The following is a 22,517-nucleotide window of genomic DNA, read 5'->3' as shown; positions in this document are numbered from 1 at the left end:
CACAGATCACTCCATCCTTGTCCTCCTCTAGCTACCTTTCGGCGGGGAGTGGGGGGGGGGTGTCATTTTGAGATAATAATAATAATAAAAATTAATCTGTGCTGGACCTCCAGGATGTGCTGGGCGCAGGTGTCTCATTTACCACGCCTCATGTCAACCCCAAGACAGCCGGGCTTCCGCATCACAGAGGAAGCTCAGAGGAGCCCATCAGCGTGCCCAGGGTCACACAGCTCGGGAGAGGTTTATCAGGCTCCTCAGAGTGTGCTGTTGGATCTGCAAGAACATCGCCAGAGGTCAAGAGCCAAGTAAAGCTACAGTGTGGCCCGCAGTTGCAAGTGGACCAGGAGCGGAGGGGAGAGGAATATGGAAGCGGTGAGCAGTGCAGTGGGCGGGTTAATCCGAGAAGGCTTCCTGGAGGAAGCAAGCACAAGCGTGTCAGTGGTGGATTAGGGCTACTGACAGGCAGGGAGGAAGGGTGAGGAGATTCTAGGTGGTGGTGGGGGTGATGGCAGCAAAAGCAAGGAGGGGGTGTTAGCAAGCTCTGCCTGGGTGGGGAAGCAGACTGGCTCTGCCTCAGGGAGAGGGCTGAGGAGGACTGAGCTGCAATTGTGCTGCTAAGTGGGGAGGATCAGAAAAACAACCACGACAGCGTTCATGTTGGCTGAAGGCTTGCTCTGGGCTGGGTTCTCTGCCAAGCCAGCGCAGCACTTCCGTTTCCTCTCTGAAACGAGTCAAAGTGCTTGCCTACCTCATGGGCCGTGATGAGGATTCTAGGAAAAAAATAGGTATCGAAGTCTGCTTTTTTCACAATTAAATTCAATTAGCCAACAAATCTTTAGTTTCAGAGGTAGAGGTCAGTGACTCATCGCTTGCATATCACACCCAGCACCCAGCCCATCACGCACCCACCTTCATGCCCGTCACCCACCTCCCCTCCAGCGACCTTCAGTTTGTTTCCCAGAGTTAAGAGTCTTTCATGGTTTGTCTCCCTGTCTGATTTCTCCCCATTTCGTTTTCCCTCCCTTCCCCTATGATCCTCTGCACTGCTTCTTATTGTCCACATACGAGTGGAACCACATGATTAATTATCTTTCTGATTGACTTATTCCACTCAGCATAATACCCTCCAGTTCCATCCACATCGATGTAAATGGCAAGATTTCATCCTTTCTGATGGCGGAGTAATATTCCATTGTGTGTGTGTGTGTGTGTGTGTGTGTGTGTTTGGGTTTTTTTTTTTAAGTTTATTTGTTTATTTTTACCAATGTGGGGCTCGAACTCACAACTCTGAGATCAACACTTGCATGCTCTTCCAAGTGAGCCAGCTGGATGCCCCAGGACTCAGCTCTTGTAAGCCTGGAAACATATTCGACACTTGAGGCTTCCTGTCCCCCATCCTCTTGGGGTCATTCCCTAGGATGATCTGTGGGGTATAGTTCATTCATTCATGCATTCAACAAGTATTTACTGAGCAACTATTGGGTGCCTGGCCCTGGGGACTTAACAGTGGACAAGAGAAACATCCCCCATCCCCGTAGAGCTCATATTCAGGTGGGACACACATGTGACAGAGAGAAATAAAGCTGAAGAGGGTAGAGAAAGAGACAATCACAATGATGACTGAGAGGAAGAACATTCCATGCAGCGAGAAGAGCAAGTGCAAAGGCCCTGTGGTGGATCAGGTGTGTCATATTTGAGGAATAATAGGGAGGTCAGTAGGGCTGGAACAGAGTGGGCAAGGGGAGGCTGAGAGGAGGTGATGTCAGGGAGCTAGTGGGGGGGTTGGAATGTCAGGGTCTCACAGGCACAGCGAGGAGTTGGGCTTTTCATCTGAGCAAGATGGGAACCATTGGAGCCGTGAGCAAGCCGAGGAGCAGCCCACTCTTGTAGAAGAGCATCCAGCTGCTGGATGGAGAACACCCTGCAGTGACTATGGGGAAAAGCAAGTGACACAGGCTAGTGGCTCAGACACAGACGGTGGCCGTGGAGTGGTAAGAAGTGCTCGGATACAGGATAAATCTCAAAGGTAAAGCTAATGGGTTGTGTTGACGGCTGCGATGGAGGGTGTGAGGAACCAGGAAGTAAAGACATGAAGGCAACAGTGGCTGAGTAGGTTTGGAGGAGGAAATTGTTTGTTACACTAAAAAAAACCCACAAAATCTGGGGTAGCTTAGTTGGTTAAGCGTCTGGTTCTTGATTTTGGCTCAAGTCATGATCTTAGGGTCGTGGGATGGAGCCCTGCACCGGGCTCCGTGCTGGGCATGGATCCTGCTGGAGAGTCTCTCTCTCCCTCTCCTTCAGCCCGGCCCCTCACGTGTGCACACTCTCTCTCTCTCTAAAAAAAGAAAAGAAAAGAAAGAAAAGAAAAGAAAAAAGAAAAGAAAAAAGAAAAGGAAAGGAAAGGAAAAAAAAGAAAAGAAAAGAAAAGAAAAGAAAAGAAAAGAAAAGAAAAGAAAAGAAAAGAAAAGAAAAGAAAAGAAAAATGAAATCTGAATGGGGTCTTAACTCTTAAAATGATTGAGATAAATTCCCATAACCATAAGAGTCACCTTTCCGGTACCCTTCGATGGTTTTTAGCGCTTTCACGAGGGTATGTGTCCATCGTCACTATGTAACAGGAGAACGTTTCCATCACCCCAGAGGAATCCCCATCCACAGTCACTCCCCCGTCCCCCCCACCCCCAGGCCCTAGAAATCACTGATCCGCTTTCTGTCTGTGCGGCTCTGCGTATTCTGGACATTTCCGATGAACGGAATCATCCGGTATGGGACCTTTTGTGACTCGTGTCTCACTCAGCATCATGTGGTTGAGGTTTACCATGTGTTCGTGATGCTCCACTGCGGGCTACGTCATATTCAGTTTATCCACTTGTCCACACGGATGGGCGTTTGGGTTGTGGCCACGTTTTTAGCTATTCTGAATAACATGAGCTACTAAGAATGTTTGCATACACATTTTTGTGTGCACATGTTCTCACTTCTCTTGGGGGCACATCTAAGAGTGGAGTTGCTTGGTCACATCATAACTGTCTGTGTGACTCTTAAAAGTGTATTTCTTTCTTTCTTTCTTTCTTTCTTTCTTTCTTTCTTTCTTTCTTCTTTCTTCTTTCTTCTTTCTTTCTTTTCTGTCTTTTTCTTTCTTTCTTCTTTCTTTTCTTTCTTTTTCTTTCTTTCTTCTTTCTTTCTTTCTTTTAATCGCTACGCCCAACATGGGGCTCGAACTCACGACCCAGAAATCAAGAGTCACACGCTCTTCTGATGGAACCAGCCAGGAACCCCCTTCTGTGTAACTTTTGTGAGGAATTGCCAAAATATTTTCCAGAGTGGCTGCCCCATTTTGCATTCCCCCCACCCCTCCCCGAGCACTGTATAAAGGACCCAATTTCTTCAAATCTTTGCCAACACCCACTAGCACTCACCTTTTTTATTACACTCACAAGCAGTGAATGTGAAGTGGTTTTGGCTTGCATTTCCCTGATGACTAATGATGTCAAGCATCTGCTCATGTGCAAGTGTGACCGCTAGCGCTGGTCTTTTGGATCTCGAGATGGAGATGATGCATAGACTGTTGGGCATGCAGAGTTCATGGCGGAGGTCTGGGGTGGTGACGTGAATATTGGGGTCAAGAGCACACAGGTGGTGACACCTGGGAGGCTCAGAGGTTGTTGAGCCCTTTGGTTCAGGCGTGATCCTGGGGTCCTGGGATCGAGTCCCACATCAGGCTCCTCGCATGGAGCCTGCTTCTCCTTCTGCCTGTGTCTCTCCTTCTTTCTGTGTGTCTCTCATGACTAAATAAATAAAATATTTAATTTTTTTAAAAAAGAGCTTACGGCTGCTATTTAAAGCCGTGGGACTGCATGTGACCCCCCAGGGAGTAAGCATGGCTAGAGAAGAGAAGAGGTCTGAGGACAGGGCCCTGAGGTGCCCCAACTTTGAGAGCTAGAGATGGCAAAGAGAAGATATGATGGAGAAAATGTTTCAAGACAGGGTAGTAGACAGTGCCAAATGCTGCTGCTTGTCCAAGTGGGATGCGATCGCTGCTTCTAAAGTGTTGCTCTAAAGGGAACGAGAAAGATGCCACCTCACACCTATGAGGATGACTGTCATCACAAAGACAAGAGACAAGTATTGGTGAGGATGTGGAAATAAAGGGACCCTGGTTCCCTGAGAAGGTAAGTTGGTGCAGCCACTGTGGAAAACGGTATGGAAGTTGGTTCCTCAAAAAATTAAAAATCAGATGAACATAGGCTCCAGCCTTTGCATTTCTGGGTACACCTCCAAAAGCAATGAAAACAGGATACCGAGGAGATAGCAGGTTTGTTGCGGCATTATTTACAGTAGCCAGGCCACGGGAACGAGCTCAGTTTCTGTCAGCAGACGAGTGGAGAAATAAGATGTGGTATATATACACGATGGAATATTATCCAGCCACGAAAAAGAATGAAATCCTTTCGTGGCCGTTTGCAACAGCATGGATGGTCCTTGAGGGCATTAGGCTAAGTGAGAGAAGTCAGACAGAGAAAGACAAACACTGTGATCTCACTTACGTGTGGAATCTAAAAAAAGCTGAACTCATAGAAACAGGGAGCAGGGCAGGGGGGTGGTGAGCAGGGGCAGGGGGTGGTGAGCAGGAGCAGGGTGGTGGTGAGCAGGGGCAGGGGGGTGGGGGAAATGGGGAGATGGTGGTCAAACAGTACAAGCTTCCAGTTAGAAGATAAGTTCTGGGGCTCTAATGCCCTGTGGATAAAACACTGGACTGTATACCCAGATATTGCTAAGACAGTAAGATTTGGGACATTTGGGTGGCCCAGGGGTTGAGAGCCTACCTTTGGCTCAGGGTGTGATCCCGGGGTCCTGGGATCGAGTCCCGCATCGGCCTCCCTGCAGGGAGCCTGCTTCTCCCTCTGCTGTGTCTCTGCCTCTCTCTGCACGTCTCTCATGAATAAATAAATAATATCTTTTAAAAAAAGGAAAAAAAAGCAGGAAGAAAAACCCATACTTGAGAAACAAGTGATAGAGGGAAAGAAACGGTGACTTCATCCAAGAAACTAGTGACCTGGAAAGGTGGAGGACTAATGTCTCAAAGACCAGCTTCTCTGCCCAGGCCTCGCCAAGGGAAGGCCCTGGAAAGGGGACATGGGCTGCGTGCAGAAACAGATGCCTGGGTGGTTAGTCGTATGTGGACGTGACCCTGAACAGACTTACACCAGGGGCAGCTGTTTTTGAAAGAAGGCAGGCTTTATCTTCTGGGAAAGTCCAGTTCTTTGGTCCCCAAGGCCAGCGGCCTGCAAATCTCAAGGAAAGAGGTTAGTTCTGCCACAAACGAAGGGAATTAGTCTGCAAGCAAGGAGTGTGTACGCTTGAAGCAAATTAATCCTTGAGGCTGGTTGGAGGGCTGTCACAAGGCTGTAAGATACAGGCGTATCAAGTTTACACAATATGCCAATTATATCTTATCAAGTCGGAAAAGAATTGGAAATAAAGAGAGCCAAGGAGTGGCACGGGGGGCTGCTGGCACAGGGGACTGCCTTCTGCTGGCCACCACCAGCTCCCGGCCCCCCGTTCGGCATCCAGCATGAGTCTGGCACAAAACTGTGCATAAACTCAGCAATGATTGTAACAGCAAGGCCAGTCCCCAGTTCCACGGTGACTGAGAATGGAACCAAAAAAAGAAAAAAAAAAAGCTAAGAAAGTTCCTTGAAAGTGAGGTTCGTTCTCTTGTTAGGGTAAGCAGCAGCAGCACGATGGGCAGTGGGATTTCTTTTTCTTTCAAAAGCCTTGGCTTCGTGGCCCATAGGCCGCAGTTGGGAGTATGGAACCTGGTGCAACTTGTGGGGAGGGCATTCTTGACACCAGCCAGGCTCATCTAGGCACGTAGAGGTGTGTGGCTGTTGCCAGGCAGGTGACAAAACCCAGTGCAGCATCAATGCCCCTCATTAGGGGGAACTGCTTAGGTGAGCAAAGCTTTAGCCGTTCGGTGCAATATTACAGAGCTGAGAGGGAAAACAAAGATTTGCACACCAGGGCATAGAAAGATGTCCGAAATGCATTCAACAACAACAACAAAAAAGGTAGGAAAAATGAGTTGTGGAACAGCGGGTTTGGTATGATGTCAGAAAACCTTCCCAGATTGCCCCTAGGGAGAGGGACAAGCGTGGGTAGCGGCATTTATCTTTTGTATCAGTTTTGGAGAAAAAAGGAGGCCAAGACGCTGGGGGCATTGATACCCCCACCAGGCGGACAGTTGTTAGTTCCCAGGAGAACAGGGCCAACTCCCAGAGCCCCTTACAGAGCAGGGCGGGGAAGAGTTGGTTTTAGGCCGTGGGGCATCTTTCGGGGGACATTAGAGGTGGCTTCACCCCGAATTGGGCTTTCCCAAACATTCCTTCCCTGAAATTACCCAACCCTCCCCCTGGTCATGGGGCTGGACAGGTATGTGGGCAAAGCACCGCCTGCCCGCGTCCATAGAGAAAGCAGAGCAGATCCTTCCTGGAGGCCCCGCATCCCCTGCAGGAGCTGCTGTGTCTGAGACTCAAAGCAAACCACCTCTAGAGGAACCATCTCCAGCACCGACACTTCCCCAGGGCTGAGCTATGCTGGGAGCAGATTAGAAACCCCTCCTTTTAGTGTCTTTGTGCAGGCATTCATTCATTCATTCATTCATTCACTCACTACATTTTTATCAGAGGCTTAATCTATGCCAAGCCCTATGGTGGGCCCTGGAAACCAAAAGATGAGAAAGATCGACTTCGAGGCCCGAAGGAGCCCGCAGTCCAAGGGAATGAAGTTATGTAATAGTCACAATTCCATGGACGGATTGATTGATTGATTCCTGAGAGACACAGAGAGAGGCAGAGACACAAGCAGAGGGAGAAGCAGGCTCCATGCAGGGACCCCGATGCGGGACTCGATCCCGGGACCCTGGGATCACACCCTGAGCCAAAGGCAGATGCTCAACCTCTGAGCCACCCAGGAGCCCCTCCATGGAAGGACTTAGTGAAAACCTAAGTGTTCCATGAGAACCCCTACTCCACACCTGGTGGGGGGAAAACAAAAATGACCTGGAGAAATCGCCAGGCAAACAAAAATGACCATTGCAAGAAAATGTTAACGAAGTGTCAGGTCACTTATAAGTTTGACTTGCGAGTTTAGGACTTCTGATGTCTCTATGTGCCCTTAGGTTCCTCTTGGCTGCGAGTTATTTTTGTCATATGTTTAGCTTTTTATTTTGAAATCCTTATCGACTCATAAGGTGTTGCAAAAATAGTACCAAGCGGTACGCTGTGTCCCTTGCCCGGCATCCCCCGGTGGCAACATCTCACTACAGTGTGTCATAAAGAATTAGCTACTAGCTATACCCTCCCTGCTGAACCCATTGTCTCGCTCTGCCTACGACATCAACACCCTCTCTCTTGGGTGTTGGTCAGTCTGGATGTCTGCTGCACCTGCACCATTAAATTGTCACCCTTGCTTGCAAAGTGACAGTTTCCTGAAGTTGATGTCCCTGCAGGTGGAGAACTGCTGGCAGCACCCTGAAGTTATTGACAAACGAGCATCCGGCCCATCCCACTCTTAGACCAAGGAACAACTAAACAAGAGGATGCTGCTGAGAAGACAGGTCAGGTGCTTACAAGAAAATAATTTCAGTATGAAAAGGCTAAGGAAAGCCTTCTGGGAAACCGCTAGCATCTTATCATTTTTGTGTGCGTGTGTGTTTTTCCCAAAATGACTCTGTGTGATCATGGTGTGAAACTGGTAGAAAAGGATGTCATATCATGACTTCAAACAAATTTTTGTCAGGAAATTATACCAAAAAGAAGAAAATATATGCTAGCCCTGACTTCATAATTTGGTTTAAGAATTAGTACAGAATTTCAACGATAATTTTGTTAGCTAAATGTTAGTTTCTTTTTTTTTTTTTTTTAAGGTAAAGCATCAATCAAGTCCTTTTATAAAATTTCTTGCTCAATATTTACTATGACACTTTGGTCCCATGCTAACTGGATCTGCTTTCGCATGGATTTTCTGGTACTAGTGATCCTCAAAGGTCGAGAATTTCCTGCCAAGGTGTTATAAGGTTAAGTACACAATGGCTAGTCGTGCCTGGGGGTGATCAGGAACATGTTCCACAGAGTAACTTTTGGGCTGGGTATTGAGGCATGTGTAGGAGTTCACCAAGTGGAGAAAATACATGCAGCGAGACAGTTGTGTGAGTTGAAAGTGACCAAAGTGTGGAAGAGCATGGCCTCCCTTTGGATCCTGTGAGTGGGCTGCGATGTGGCCACAGCAGAGCGGGGTGGGGGGTGATTCTCTGTAATAGCAGATGAGGCTCTAGAGGCTGTGGATATGAGTCCTGTTGAAGAGCCGCCGCTTTGTCCCACGGCGGTGGGCAGCCACTGGAAGGTTTGGGGCTGAGGCACTGCATGATCACTGATGCAGTTCACGAAGATCCCTCTAGCTGCTGCAAGGGGAGCGTGAGGTGAGGGAGGTGAGGCTGAAGGCAGGAGAAAACAACCTTAGAGAGTAGAAGCCAACATGTGGGCTCCAGGTTAGACTACTGTGTGGAGTCGGGCTCTACCACTGACCAGCCCTGGGACACCCCCACTTGACCTTTACAAGCTTCAGCTTCTACATCTGTGTAATGGGAATAACAGTACCCACCTCCTGGGATTTCAGGAAGATTAGCTGTCAAATAATGTGTGAGCAGATGAAGAAGAAGCTAGATGACAGAGGCAGCTGCAGGGCTCAGTGGTGGAGCGTCCGCCTTTGGCTCAGGTCACGATCCCGGGGCCTGGGATCGAGTCCTGCGTCGGGCTCCCTGCTTGGAGCCTGCTACTCTCTCTGCCTGTGTCTCAGCCTCTCTCTCTGTGTCTCTCATGAATAAATAAATGAAATCTTAAAAAAGAAAAGCAGCTAGATGAGAGATGATGTGAAGGATTGAAATTAAAGATTTTAAGTTAGCCTGGGTAGAGATAAATGACTGCAAGGTGTGTGATGTTTACTAGCATTTCTTCTCTTAGTCCTTTCCCTCCTTGAACATTGATCCAGGCTATAAAAGTTTGGCATAGAGATCCCTGGGTGGTGCAGCGGTTTGGCGCCTGTCTTTGGCCCAGGGCGCGATCCTGGAGACCCGGGATCGAATCCCACGTCGGGCTCCCGGTGCATGGAGCCTGCTTCTCCCTCTGCCTGTGTCTCTGCCTCTCTCTCTCTCTGTGTGTGACTATCATAAATAAATAAAAATTTAAAAAAAAATAGATAAAAGTTTGGCATAGCTGCACCCCAGTTTCTATAGTTCCTTCTGAAACGATATATGACAAGGTTGCAATAAGTGAAAGCTGACATAGAGATGAAGCTATCTAACTACGATAAGGCAATCGCGTGCTTCTACTTCTGCTCAAAACCAAACTCCCTGCTTCTGAGCTCAGCACCGGCTCCTCCCTGTACATTCCTGGAGTAGGTGAAGGGTAAGCAAAGTCGTTTACTTAGTAGAAGTAATAAAGAGACATCTAATTCCAGTCCTCTGAGGGATGAGAGGCCCTAGTACTCTGCCCCCAGAGACAACTGAAATGCTGGATGCAATACTTGAACGCATCTCTTAAACACATTGCTGGTTGGCACAAAGGTAATAAATCCACAGAGGCCCCCAAAGACATGAAGTCAGAGAGGCTGGGTGGTGCAGACCCACCAAAGTCAGTCTTTTTTTTTTTGAGGTCTCTTTCAAACTCTGCAAAATGTCAGCTTCCCCTTTCAAGGCCACAGGAGAGTAAGGGCAAGACACACTGTTGGGCACACCCCAGGTGAGAATTTAACAGCAGATCCCTTCCTGGGACTGGACTGCAAAGAACTCACTAATGAATGCTACTGAATTTTACACCAGGACTCAAAGACCGCCTACAATGAAGTTCTAAAGAACTGAGTAGCTCACAGTTTAAAAAAAAAAAAAAAAAAAGAGGGGTGGAGAGGTGCTGGCTGGCTGGCTCAGTCGTTGGAACGTCTGTCTGTGGCTCAGGTTATGATCCCAGGGTCCTGGATCAAGCCCCGCCTCAGGCTTCCTGCTTAGTCAGGTGAGGCCCTGAGATCACTACCTGAGCCGACATCAAGATCTGGGTGCTTAACTGACTGAGCCACCCAGGCGCCCCCAGCCACACATCCTTTCTAAACAGTGCAGTGTTTACAAAAAGTGACCATGAGCTGGAATCAATCTTAACAAAGATCACATAGATTACATTCTCTGATCTCTTATCTTAGTTAGGTTGAAACAAAATAATAACATGATGACCAGAAGAAGTAAAAGCAGACTTTGTGTACATTCCAGAGAACATTGATCTCTTTGGGATAAGATAAGATAACAGGGCTTCGCAAGAAGACACAAGCGTACTCGGGCTCACAACCTTTTACCTTAGTTTATTAGGTCCAATTAATCTACATCAACCATTCAATCTATGCTCCATCCGTCAGGGCGGAGAGAGTTTACTGCCCGGCACCAGGCTTCAAAAGCTTCAAGTGACTTGTTTTCCTTTAACGGGAAGTGGCTAAGTATCCCTCTTAAAGGATACTCAGAGTTCTGGTCTCATATGTTTCCCTAAAGGAAAGGAGGCGCCTATCTTATTGGCTTTTGCAGCTATTAAGGTACCTTCAAGACTTTCCAGATTTAGCTTTAACTAATTATACTGCAAGTTGCCCGAGAGCACAATTTTTTCTCTTTATCATTCACCTGCTGTATTCCCAGGGCTAAACGTGAGCTCCGAGCCTGGGTCAGGCACACAATGAAGGAATACATGTGCTGGATGCCGACTGTGTGCCAGACTGTGTGTACACGTTTTCTGCTAACTTAAATAAGTTATTTTTATTTTTAAAATTTATTTATTTATTTATTTATTTATTTATTTGAGAACACACAGAGAGAAGCAGAAACACAGGCAGAGGGAGAAGCAGGCTCCCTTGGGTGGGGGGAACCTGATGCAGGACTTGATTCCAGGACTCTGTCATGCCCTGAGCTGAAGGCAGATGCTCAACCACTTAGCCACCCAGGCATCCTTAACTTTTTTTTTTAATATTTTTTTAAATATTGCATCCTTAACTTAAAAAATTTAGACCTCATAACAACCCTAGAAGTTTGAAATGGTCCACAGGAGGAAATCCAGGCATTAAAGTCACAGAGAAGCTAACAAGTGTGCTCTCGCTTGGACTTGCTAGAACAGGAATCCAAATCAAGCTACTCTAACAATTTGTGATAGTTGTATGATGCTAGAGGAAGCAGTTATGTTGGTAGACACTCGTTCCGCAGGGCTGGAGACCGTGCGTGTCTATGGTCAGATCTTAGGCCACCTGGCTGGCTCAAGTGTTGAAGCGCATGGCTCTTGGTCTCAAGCTTAGGAGTTTGAGTGTAGAGGTTACTTAATAATAACATTTGGGGAAAAAATAAAAAAGTCAGATCTTAAGGCCAGGGTGGGGAAGAGAATGCCCTCTGCTGTGATTGGTACAAACTCACACCTCTGCACCATTTGGGATCCTCCAAGAAGCAGACACCAAGGCAGAGTCGGAGTACATGAGATACACGAGATGTATGGGGAGGTGATGCCACTGAAAGATCCAGGGGAGAGGCCACAGATACGGGCAGAGGGATCTGACACTTTGAAAAGAGAAAGGGAAGAAGGGGGGATTGTGTAGGGAGAGCTTCAGACTGGGGTTCAGCTCTGGGAAGCTCGGCCAAGTCCCTCCGGGAGCCTGGGCTTGGAGATTGCCTGGAGAGAGTCCCGCACTGCCAAGAAACGTCAAGACCTTGTGTCACCGCCATGCTCAGTCATTGGCCAGGGATTGCCTGGAAGCCGCCGGCTTGGATTTACAAGCTGAGGGAGAGCCAGGGGCCTCCGTCGCTGGACACTGTCAGCTGGCTCCCACCCTTGCCTCCCATCCGTGGCAGGTTCTCTCTGGAAGAGGGCCAAGTGAGTATCCCCATGGCTACCATGGCCTTGATAGTTGCCAAGGGCCCGCATCACCGCTCCTCTGTGCTGAAGACAGATCTAGCTGTGATGCTGTAGGCTTTTTTTTTTTTTTTTAAGATTTAAAAAAAAGTTATTCATGAGAGATATATAGAGAGAGACAGAGACTTGGGCAGAGGGAGAAGCAGGTTCCCCATGGGGAGCCCAATACGGGACTCAATCCCCAGACCCCAGGATCACACCCTGAGCCAAAGGCAGATGCTCAACCATTGAGCCACCCAGGCATCCCGATGCTGTAGGCTTTCACAGCAGACACACGCTCCTTAAATCCTGTCAGTTACTGGCTATGTGATCTTGAGGAGGACACTCAATGTCTCTGATCCTCAGGTTCCTGTGATTTCCAAGCTCCTTGCGTACACATTAGCCCTATTGTAGCGAGCCATTTGATCCTCTCTGAGTCTTCAGAACTGACCCACCGGGAGACACAGATGGCATGTCCATCTTGGGCCCAATTCCATGGTAACAAGCGAGCCCAACCTCTCCTTGTGAAGTGTCAGAAGGAATCCTGTAGACCTGGCTTAGAATCTTCTTTGAGCTTTGTATACCATGGTGATAGTAAGAATGCCCACTTTACAGGCTGGTGTAGCGATTTCTGGGTTGAGGCAGATGCTGCATGGTGCCAGAGGAAGGACTAATACGGTGGTGGGAAATAGTGCTTATGGGGAAGACTCTGCGGAGCCAGTGGAGGTGGTGGTGACCATGAAGGTGATGGTGGGAGGGATGGGGGTGGTGGAGTGGGAGATGATGATGGTGACAATGGAAGCAGTGGGTGGGCAGGGGGGCGAAGGTGGTGGCAGTGGTGCTGGAGGGAAGTGGGGAAGCCGACTCCAGAACCCCACTGGGCCCAGGTCTCCTGCCTCCCACTTCTGGCCCACGGAAGCCATAGCGGACTGTGTCATTGTGCTGACAGTCCCCACCTACTGTCCCCGCTTCACCTCTAAGTCATAAGCCAGCAGTAGACTCCCTGAGCCTTGGGGAGAAACCCGGGGAACACAGGCAGGAAGCCAAGTCCCTGAGCGGTGGTCAAGGTGACTCAGGCTGAGATGCAGCAGCTCATCCCCCTGGTCTGTGGGCAGCCACGTGGCAGCCACAAGGCTCAGCCCTGGCGTGTTCTGACGCCCCATGGCCCCAGGGAGCTGATCTCCCCGGCCTCCAGGGAGGAAGCAGCCCCTCCAGAAGACACTATGCTCCACCCTCTTCTCCTTTTGCAAATCACAGCCTGGAATTCCTCCCCAGGTTCCCACTCAAAGTCTGTGACTTAACATCTCTAGGCCTCATCTATGAAATGAGATGACTAATGTCTACCTTGTGATGCCTTTGGTGACGACGAGACCATATACAGAGAGCATCTAGCTACTCACTCTTCTCACTCAAGAAGTGGCATCTGAATATTTTAGTACGTCATCATTCTCATCGTGGAGCCCCAAGCTGGAGGGGCCAGAGATAGAGAGAGCGTGATTGCCTCTTGCTCTGCAGGCTGGTGACCCCAAGGACCTGAACCCTCACCTGGCTCTGGGGCGCTAGAGCATCAGCACTTTGCATGCTGCCCAGCAGCACTACCTACATCTCTGCAGACACCTTGGCATCCTCCCTCTCCAGTCTCAGATCATAAGTTTGCCATCCCCAAGGCTAGACCTCAGGCTTCGATTATTATTATATATTATAAATATATATATATAATATGTATATATTATATACACACATTTATATTTTTTAAGTAGGTTCCATGCCCAGCATGTAGCCCAAAATGAGATTTAAACTCACAACCCTGAGATTGGGGCCTGAGCTGAAATCAAGAGTCATACACTTAACCGACTGAGCCACCCACGTGGCCCATTATTATCACTTTATTAAATTACACCATGGAGTGCCTAGGTAGCTCAGTTGGTTAGGCATCTGCCTTTGGCTCAGGTCATGATCCCAGGGTCCTGGGATAGAGCCCCACATCAGGCTCCTTGCTCAGCCCGTCCACCCGCTTGTGTGCACTCTCTGTCTCTCTGAAATAAATAAATTTTAAAAGATTTTTTAAAAAATTACATCATATGAATGGCTGTTTCCGTAGATTAAAACAACTATCATCAATTTCATATAACTCAACTTAATAGGATATTTTAGACATAGAAGTAGTCATAAAGAACGAGAGTATGAGGGCTCCTGGGTGGCTTAGTCAGTTGAGCATCCAACTCTTGGTTTCGGCTCAAGTCACGATCTTAGGATTGTGAGATCGAGCTCCGTGTCAGCCTCTGTGCTCAGCGCAGAGTTTGCTGCAGATTCTCTCTCCCTCTCCCTTTTACCCCTTCCACTCATCCTCTCTCTCGCTCTCTCTCTCTCAAATAAATTTTAAAATCTTCAAAAAAAAAAAAACCCAAAAAAGAAAAAAAAAGAATCAGAATAATGAATAGCCATCTAATTGCCGCTCTGCTAATGAAATAAAGCATTAGAGGTTTCTCCAAGCCCCCGCTCTGATGCCATTCCCTGTCACTGCCTCATCTTCTTTGCTCTAGAAAGAACCAGTCTCCTGAATTGACAATTGATCATTTTCATGCACATCCAATCCTCCATGTGTACCTCATCCCTAGATAATACTCTGTGGACTGCAAACTGGTTTTCTACTCATTAAATTTTTTAGCTTTGCAGGTTATAAAATAGGTAGCCCTACTTCACATATTTTAACCATGTATAGGATTCCAGTCCAGTAACATATACAGCTCATTTACCCACTCCGCTTTTGGAGGATCGTGAAGCTGTGTCTTGGTTCTTGGCATGATTTTTTTTCTTTATAGTCAATGAAATGATTATGGTTTTTGCTGATACCTGTTAAGGTTCATCTTTCTTTTTTTTTTTTTTTTTTTTTTTTAAATGAGTAGGGAAAGGCAGTGCCCATTTTTTTATTTATTTATTTATTTTTTTTAATGATAGTCACACACAGAGAGAGAGAGGCAGAGACATAGGCAGAGGGAGAAGCAGGCTCCATGCACCGGGAGCCCGACGTGGGATTCGATCCTGGGTCTCCAGGATCGCGCCCTGGCCCAAAGGCAGGCGCCAAACTGCTGCGCCACCCAGGGATCCCAAGGTTCATCTTTCAATAATAAAAGTCCATTAACATTGATGCTATAGTCATAGAGCCTTGGCTTATGCTGTTTTCACATTGTCAAAGCCTGCAGCCGCACAAAACATCACAAGGGCTTAGCTGACTCTATGTGTGGCAATATCACACAGGAGGAGGGAGTTCATCAAGAGGCAAACACTGAAAAATGAAATCATAAAAATAATTTTTTTAAGATTTTTTTTTTAAGTCATGAGAGACACAGGGAGAGAGGCAAAGACACAGGCAGAGAGAGCAGCAGACTCCATGCAGGGAGCCCGATGAGTGACTTGATCCTAAGACCTTGGGATCAAGACCTGAGCCAAAGACAGATGCTCAACCACTGAGCCACCCAGGTGTCCCTAAAAAAATAAATTAAAAAAAATGGAATTTTAGAAATGCACAGTGCTATTTGTCATTATAATGGCTTCCTCTTTGAGGTGGGCTTTTTTTTTTTTTAGAGTTCCCCTAGGCAATACCTATTAAATGGGAGAAGTGCAGACCCACAGTGTCCATTCCTCAGTATATACCCCAGAGAAATTCTTACACAGGTGCATATAACACACGAGGCAGCAGTGTTCGCAATAACCAAAATAAAGAAATAAAAATCAACAAAAAATAGATACACAAATGCCTTTTATAAATATTCTGAAGTAAGTGTGGCTTCAATAAATTGAATGCAATGGACCCAATCGTGTGAGGAATTTAGTGGTTGTTAACATAAAGTTAGTCCAATCAGTTATACACTGGGATATGGGGCATGTTCTAAAGGTTTAATGGTTGAGTCTTTGCAATTTTCTCTCTTTCATACTAACGTGGTCTTACGTGTTAAAACCAATAGCTGTGACATCCATGAGAATGTAGTTTTTCTAAGAGACCCTTAATAGGTTACTAAGGTCTATGAATTTGGATACAGGCATTCCAGAATCTTCTCCTGAGCTCAGCTGCTCATACAATTTCTCCATACCTTTTGTGGCATTGGTCTGTAATTTCTTCCAGAATCATTATACATTGTGTGTCCTTAGGGCCATCTGGCTACACTTCCAAGGAAAAGATAATTTTAGAGAAAAGTGCTATTTATCTTTATGTGTATCAAAGGACAGCGTCTTTAAATGATTTCTGTTTGACAATCCCACAATGGGAAAATGATCGAACTAAACCTGTCTCATGGGTGGCAGCTATTTGGAGCCTGGCGAAGTGTTGGGAGAGTTTGAATTCCACTCCCAATTTTGGCTGCGTTCTATGTTTCATAAAATTATTTGATTATCATTGCAAAGTTGGATGATTTTTTAAGCTAATAGCAAATCTCCGTATATTGTGTGTAAAGCTTAAGAATGCCCATCTCAGGGGGGCCAGGGGGGCTCAGTTGGTTAAAGTTTCCACTTTTGATTTTGGCTTAGGCCACGGTCTCAGGGTTCTGAGATAGAGCCCTGCCTCCAGTTTTCAGAGAGATTTTCTCCCCCTCCCTCTGCCCCACCTCTCCCCCCTCCCCATTCTCTCTGTCTCTCTCTCTTAAAAATAAAAATAAAAATAAATAAGTACTGCCTAATTGTTACCCTAGGTGATTGCACGATCCCATATGCTCTCCAGGAGAGTAGGACAGTTCTCATTTTTCTACATCCTTACGGAGAGGTTCTATACTTTTTACCAGTGTGAGGAGGTAGGCACCCCCAGCTGGGTGCTAGTCTCTCTCTCTCATCTCTCTAACACCTGCTAACCATGCTTTGTCACAAAGCGAGACTGGACCTCAGAATCAGAAGCTTCAATAAGCAGGAGAATCTAAGCTTTGATATCATTTTACTTGCCACATGTTTGTCAGCTGCTCACTACTCTTGGGCATGGGATGTGACTTTCCAACTGTGATAAGGGCATGAAATTTCTTCCTATGGTAAATAAACAAGCCAAATGAAAGCAAAACATCAGATAAATAATAGTCACACTGCATGTGATAATGAGGGGGGAAATGTCAGAAGCAGGGGGTCCTGAATGACTAAAGACAGAAAATGCAACACACATGACTAATCACAGGGGAATATTGTGGAGCTCTGGGACCAGTGGGTTCTGCAACTATGTAATACTTTCAATATTTCAAAACTGAAAGACACTCAAGGGATCATGTAATCTGAACCACTTATTTCATAGGTGATGAAATTGTGGCCCAGAGAGAGGAAATGCCTTGCCTGTGGTGGCACAGTGAATCTGTGGTCAAGTGGAGGCTGGCATTCATGTTTTCCCAACAAAGCTCATGACTGAGTAGTGGTTGGATTGACAGGAAGGAGGAAGGCAGCTTTATAGGCAGCTAGGGGAACCTACCTGCCCTTATCCTTGGTTCTCTGACCCTAGTATTTGCTGCTTCATTATCCATCATCCCCACCTTGGATGCTTGGGGAGGGATCCCCATGGCTGGTCCTCAACCCCACCTTGAGGATGCTTGGGGATGAATCCCTATGACTGGTCCTCATCTCTACCTTGAAGATGCTTGGGGATAGATCCCCATGCTGGTCCTCATCCCCACCTTGGGTGCTTGGGGGTAATCCCCATGGCTGGTCCTCATCCCTACCTTGCGGATGCTTGTGGATGGATCCTCAAGACTTGGTCCTCTCTCTCAGGTACCTAAGAGTTGAGGTACTTAAAAACATGGTTTCCTTATCCCTCCCAGTGACCAACCCCCTGCCATCTTCTCCACAGCCTTGGCTGAAGATTACATGCCATCTGTTAAAACTCCCTTAAGGCTCCTTCTTTCCTAACTCCTCTATGGTTTTTTTTTTTTTTAACATTTTATTTATTCATGAGAGACAGAGAGAGAGAGGCAGAGACACAGGCAGAGGGAGAAGCAGGCTCCATGCAGGGAGCCCGATGCAGGACTCAATCCCAGGTCTCCAGGATCATGCCCTGGGTTGAAGGCAGCACCAAACCACTGAACCACCCAGGCTGCCCTCCTCTATGTTTTAAGCTCTTCAAACCTCTTTTTCTCTCAGATCTAATCAATGGGTATTACTTCCTTGTCCAAGAAATCACATGGTCTCCTAACTGCTGACAAGAAAATCTCAGGAAAAAAAAAATGGAGCAAGTTTCCTCCTTTGCCTTTGGTTGTAGCGATCACTATTACACATCCCAAAGTTAGCTCTGGTAAGCTGAGAACCTTTGCTTCAGTATCCATCTCCATCTCCTGTCATGAGAGGGGACGTGCGAACACGTGAAGTTTGTTTTGTGATTATAAAACTATTCTCGAAAGTGCTGTTTGTACAAAGGAGCCTTTTAAGATACTCAACCTGCAGAAATTATTGATCTGCCCTGTGAACCATGACCATTAGTGCCTAAAAGTGATAAGAATAGATACTACACTTGATCTCAGTCAAACTCCGAGAAGCGATTTTTAGTGCCTAAAAGTATGCAATTTTTGTTATCTTGATTGGTAATATGTTGCCCTGGGAATAATATTTACATTGACATCTCTGCCGTTACATATGACGTTTATAATGTCAGGATCTTCTTGGACTGCTTACTCAAACCAAGAGTTGAGAGTCCATCTCATTCAAAATTCTTTTTTTTTAAATAAAATAATTTTTATTGGTGTTCAATTTACCAACATACAGAATAACACCCTCATTCAAAATTCTATATTAATTTCAAGTTGCTCTTTAGCTATACCTTTTTGCATTATATTTTGGTGGTCGCCAAGGAAATATAATATACATCTTCTATTTCTCCCAACCTGGTAATATAGAGGTAATAGAGGTAATATTAGAGGTAATATTCCTTTTTTTTTTTAAGATTTTATTTATTTATTCATTAGAGACACAGAGAGAGAGGCAGAGACACAGGCAGAGGGAGAAGCAGGCTCCCTGTAAGGAGCCCAATGTGGGACACGATCCTTGAAATTCAGGGTCACGCCCTGAGACAAAAGCAGAGCTGAGTCATCCAGGTGTCCCATAGAGGTAATATTTGATATCTAGAATCAATCACTTTGATATCTAGAAACCTTGCAACTACATAAAGATTTAATAACCACCCTCTTATTATAACATCCTTTATGCTATAAACATCATATGTGTTACTTCTATCTATATTTAAAAGTCATAGACAATATTATAATTTTTGCTTTAACCAGTTATATTTAAATAAATGAAGAGGAAAAAAATCAATCTTTTATATTGGCCAGAGATCCTATTTTTAATGTTCTTTAATCCTCCCTGTAGATCTGAATTGCTAGCTGGCCTCATTCAACTCCCAAAGAACACACTTCCACGTTTCTTGGCATACAGGTCTGTTGCAACTCGTTCTTTTAGTTTTTCCTTTAACTGAAAATATCCATATTTCCTGAATTCTTGAGAGGTCTTTTCACTGGGTTTAGATGTCTGTGTGAATGGGGTGCCTTGGTGTCTGTTGGTAACGCAGCTAACTCTTGGTTTCAGCTCACGTTATGATCCCGGGGTTGAGAGATCAAGCCTCACATTGCGTTCCATCCACTTTGGGCATGGAGGCTGCTTAAGATTCTCTCCCTCTCCCTCTGCCCCTCCCCTTACTTGTTCTCTCTCTGAAAAACAATAAATAATAATAATAATAATAATAATAATAATAAAAAATCATCTGTGTTGACAATTTCAGCTCTCTGGCCTCCATGGTTTCTAATGAGAAGTCAGTGACTATTTGAACACTCTCTGGTGTGTAACATGTTCTGGTCTGGCTGCTTTCATGAGTTTTTCCCTACCTTTGGCTTTCAGCACTTTGGCCGTGATAAAGCTAGGTGTGGTTTCATCGTATTTACCATTCTGGAAGTTTACTGAGCTTCACAGATTTGTTTTCTTTTTGCCAATTTTGAGAAGTTTAAGGCTTTAGTTCTTTAAATCTTTTTCCTGCCCCATACTCTTTCTTCCCCTTCTGTGATCTCAAATACGTAGAAGCTTTTCATATGAAATATGTGGAGCTTTTCATAGTTTCCCACAGATCCTCGAAGCTCATTTTATCCCCCAAACTTTTCTGTTTATCAGAACGAATACTTTCTATCGTTCCATCTGCAAGTTTTTTTCTTCTGTCATTCCGAAATGTCGCTGTTAATCCCATCCAGTGACTTAAAATTTCATATATTGTACTTTCCATTTTGATAATTTCTACTGGATAGCTTGTTTTAAAAAGGTTTTATTTATTTATTCATGAGAGACACACAGAGAGAGGCAGAGACACGGGCAGAGGGAGAAGCAGGCTCCTTGCAAGGAGCCCGATGCAGGACTCAATTCCAGGGCCCTGGGACCATGACCTGAGTCGAAGGCAGACGCTCAACTGCTGAGCCACCCAGGTGCCCCTCATTGGATAACTTTTGAATAGTTTCTAATTTTCTGCTGATATTTCCCATCTTTTCACTTTTATGAGTATACTTTCTCCTACATCTTCTTTCTTTCAAATGTTTTTTTTTTTTTTAAAGAAGATTTTATTTTTTTAAGTAATCTCTACAGCCAGTATGGGTCTTGAACTCACAGCCCCAAGATCAAGAGTCACATGTTCCACCAACTGAGCCAGCCAGGTTCCCCCTTTAATGTCTTTTTCATTCAGGGTTATAGTCACTGCTTTAAGAATCCTTGTCTGCCAATTTCAATATCCAGGTCACCTAGAAGTCAGTTTCCTTGATTGTCTTTTTCTCTTGAGAATGAGTCCCTTTTTCCTGTTTCTTTACAGGCAAGTAATGTTGGGTGTATGTTGCACATCATTTGTTGGAAACACCCTGTTTTGTTTTTTTTTTAAGACTTTATTTATTTGAGAGTGAGTGGGAGAGTCTCATGAGCAGCAGGGAGGGTGAGAAGGAGAAGCAGGCTCCCCACTAAGCAAGGAGCCCAATGTGGGACTTGATCCCAGGACCCTGGGATCACGACCTGAGCTGAAGGCAGATATTCAACTGACTGAGCCACCCAGGAGCCCCAAGACTCTGGATTATTATAACCTGAACAGTGCTAATTTGTTGTTGTTGATTTAGTGGGCTCCTAACTTGTCTGGAATCAAATGCAGTCTCCTACTCCCCCTCTGACCTTTATAGTAGGTTGCAATTCAAATCTCAGTTCAGTTCCTTTAACCTCAGCTGGGCTGTTTGGAGTCTAACTGTGAATGTATACATGGTTCAGAAGTCAACTAGATATTTGGGCAGTTTATACACAGAATTTGGAGCAACTCCCCTTTCTGAAAAAAATTTTTAAAAGGTTTTATTTATTTATTTGAGACAGAGAGAGAGAGCATGAGCGGGGGGGCGGGGGACAGAAGGAGAGGGAGAAACAGATTCCCCACTGAGCAGGGAGCTGGACAATTCTGGGCTTGATCCCAGGACCCAGAGACTGTGACCTGAGCTGAAGGCTCAGATGCTTAACCCAGTGACCCACCCAAGCGCCTCCTTATTGGGGTTTTTACTCCCACTTTCCAGCAGCTATTGTTACCCTGAAATTCTGTCCTCTGGTTATTCAGGGCAGTAAAACTTTGCCTTTTTTAAGAGTTTTAATTGTCCTGCACAGTGGTGATGGAGACTTGCCTCCAGGCTAATCCCATGAGCTGAGAACTCACTCACCAAAGGTATTTTTATCTTTCATGTGTTGACTTCCTTCTAATATCAGCCAGTTCCAGTCATTCTTCAGTGCCCTTAGCTAGTTGTTTTTGTCTATTTTTTTTTTCCTCCCCCAGAGTTGTTAGTTTTTATCTGTGGTAGAGTCAGTCAGGTAGGAGCTACTCAGCCATCCTGGAAGTCGAAATCTTTATTTGTCTCACTTAAGTGAACAATGCAAATGGTCCCATCTGAGAGATGGTAAAGCTGAGGCCAGGCTAGGAAACGAGGTCTGTTTCAAAATGATAAGGGAGAGTCATCAACTATGAGAAAAAAAAATAGGTTGGGAATTTTTTTTTTAAGATTTATTTATTTATTTGAGAGACAGAGAGGGCATGAGTGGGTGGGGGAGAGAAAGAGAGAATCTCAGGCAGACTCCATGACGAGCGCAGAGCCCCGGAGCCCAGTGCAGGACCAGATCTCACCACCCTGGGTTCATGACTTGAGCGGAAACCAAGAATCAGATGCTCAACCGACTGCATCACCCAGACACCCCTGGGTTGGGAATTTTTAGAATAGAATCCTAAAATAGACTGGCTCCTACGCAAAGCCTCTGTTTTGTGCATTTGTAGATCGGGGATGATATTCGTATGTAGTCAGTTTTCGTTAAGTGGTCACTAGGTCCAGCGCCAAGCCCTTCCAATGCATTATCTTTTTTAATCCTCAAGACAATTTAATGAGGCTGGATTACTTTTATTGGGAGATTTTGGCTAAGGAGAGGACTGAGGGTTAGTGAGGTTAAGCCCAAGATGACGGTCGTATGCATGATTAATCAATAACAATAGTGAGAATAATGGCTGATATTTATTGCACTAGTATCATGCAGATAATGTCTGGGTGCTCTGCACAC

The 22,517-nt window shown here is 45.7% G+C and overlaps 1 protein-coding gene across 5 annotated transcripts in view; it reads left to right on the top strand.

Moving 5' to 3' along the window:
* The first annotated feature begins 7,357 nt into the window (after positions 1-7,357).
* The window catches only part of CIITA (class II major histocompatibility complex transactivator), a 62,749-nt gene continuing 47,589 nt past the window's right edge, over positions 7,358-22,517 (top strand). For 2 of the 5 annotated variants that reach the window (XM_038540381.1, XM_038540380.1), the window contains exon 1: positions 7,362-7,618. The gene's annotated coding sequence lies outside the window, so the exon portion shown is untranslated. Of the gene's footprint in view, positions 7,619-22,517 lie in introns of all 5 variants that reach the window. The other 3 variants (XM_038540385.1, XM_038540379.1, XM_038540388.1) reach the window with 2 other exon arrangements.

This window comes from Canis lupus, chromosome 6, assembly GCF_011100685.1.
Source record: "Canis lupus familiaris isolate Mischka breed German Shepherd chromosome 6, alternate assembly UU_Cfam_GSD_1.0, whole genome shotgun sequence".
NCBI lineage: Eukaryota > Metazoa > Chordata > Mammalia > Carnivora > Canidae > Canis > Canis lupus.
The sequence above is the reverse complement of the archived record's forward strand: the minus strand, read 5'-3'. Positions and strand labels throughout refer to the sequence as shown.